At 39.7% G+C, this 1,456-nt stretch overlaps 1 protein-coding gene across 1 annotated transcript in view; it reads left to right on the top strand.

Moving 5' to 3' along the window:
* The window catches only part of FBN1 (fibrillin 1), a 232,956-nt gene that overhangs the window by 210,023 nt on the left and 21,477 nt on the right, over positions 1-1,456 (top strand). The gene's annotated exons all lie outside the window — the stretch shown is intronic.

Genomic DNA, 1,456 nt, shown 5'->3' with positions numbered 1-1,456 from the left:
AATCCTTCATCAACCAGAAGTTATCTTTTGCAAATTTCTGTTGGTATAAGTTTACCCTTGTAAACATCTGCCTCAACAATAAGAACTTCATATATTGAGTGAATAATGCAAGTGAGTCATGCTTAAGGATGATTTGAAAAATGAAGGGTTTGGAGAAGGTAGACCAGATGGCAGAGCAAGAGTTAGAGCATTCTGCCATGAAGCCTTGAAGGGAAAAAAGGGAAGTAAAGAAAATTAAATGGTAGGATGCAGTGGAAGTGGAGAGCAGAGAGAAGTAGGGCCTCCAGCCACTTCCCTGTGTCTACAGGAAGGAGGAGAGTTAAGAGGCTGGTAATACAGGATGATAAGATGGACAGTGGCCTGAGGTGTTCCTGTGCAGCAGAAATTTTATATAATCCTATTATTTGGGGAGAGGAAGTTGAGAGACCTACTCAATACTTTTATCTTAAATGAAGAATTATTCATAGCTTTGTTCCTCTCAAACACAGAACTTATTCTGCATCTGTGGTTCAGTGACTCCTGGGCAGTGTGAGGCCACAACTCCAGGCCATAAACTTATACATGTAAATGAATAACCATATTCAAGGGGAAACTTTTCTCTCTGTATCAAGCAAAACAAATTTATAGCACCTTTCTAATCGGGGGGTGGGGCAGAAAATCCTCAAAAGTTTCTAGCAATTAAGAGACAAAAATGAAAATTAAATGTATAGTAGTAATTATGTTCTTTCATAAAGTATTAAAAGCATCAGTAACACTCTCTTTATGGTTTTAGGAATGCAAAAAGTAGCTATATGATTTTTACAGATCCACTTACAAAATAAGTCCCTTTCTCCTGTTTTTCCCATGAGGTCTAAATTCTTACACATACTTGGCATATATAACTAAAAACCAAAATAAGTGATGTAGTTATATTGATTAATGAAATATTGAGGAAAGAGGCTAGAAGGATGACCTCTGGGGAAATGTGGGACCAGCACTTCATTCTGAGAGCTGGGTAAAAACCAAATATGAGGAGAGGAGAGAAAAGACATTCTTGAAGGTGAAAACAGCGAGTGTTGCTGTTCTGAATGTGTCATAATTATATAATAGTGTTGTAAGAAGTCACTGAGTTTTCTCCCTCACCTGTTTGCAGGTGAGCTTTAGTAAACGTGGAATGGTGCTCTAGCAAGGCCCTATGGGTCATAGAGAGGGGAGGCCACCCTGTTGACAGGAGGCATATAACTGTCAATAATACAGAAACCAGAAAAGAAGAAACATCAATCCCTTAGCAGTGGAAAGAGTGCAAGACTGGCTCCATTTTAAGAGAAGTCAGTACTGGGAGAAGTCAGTTTAAGTCCACTACAGATACTACTCTAGCCAGGAACTGGCACTGGTCTGTCACTCCAAGCACAGCTCTGTGTGCAGTGATAAGACTACAAGAAAGGGGATGAGGAAAAGTGGGGGGAGGAAGGAAGGA

Source organism: Pteropus vampyrus, unplaced genomic scaffold, assembly GCF_000151845.1.
Source record: "Pteropus vampyrus isolate Shadow unplaced genomic scaffold, Pvam_2.0 Scaffold19, whole genome shotgun sequence".
In the NCBI taxonomy this organism is placed as follows: domain Eukaryota; kingdom Metazoa; phylum Chordata; class Mammalia; order Chiroptera; family Pteropodidae; genus Pteropus; species Pteropus vampyrus.
The sequence above is the reverse complement of the archived record's forward strand: the minus strand, read 5'-3'. Positions and strand labels throughout refer to the sequence as shown.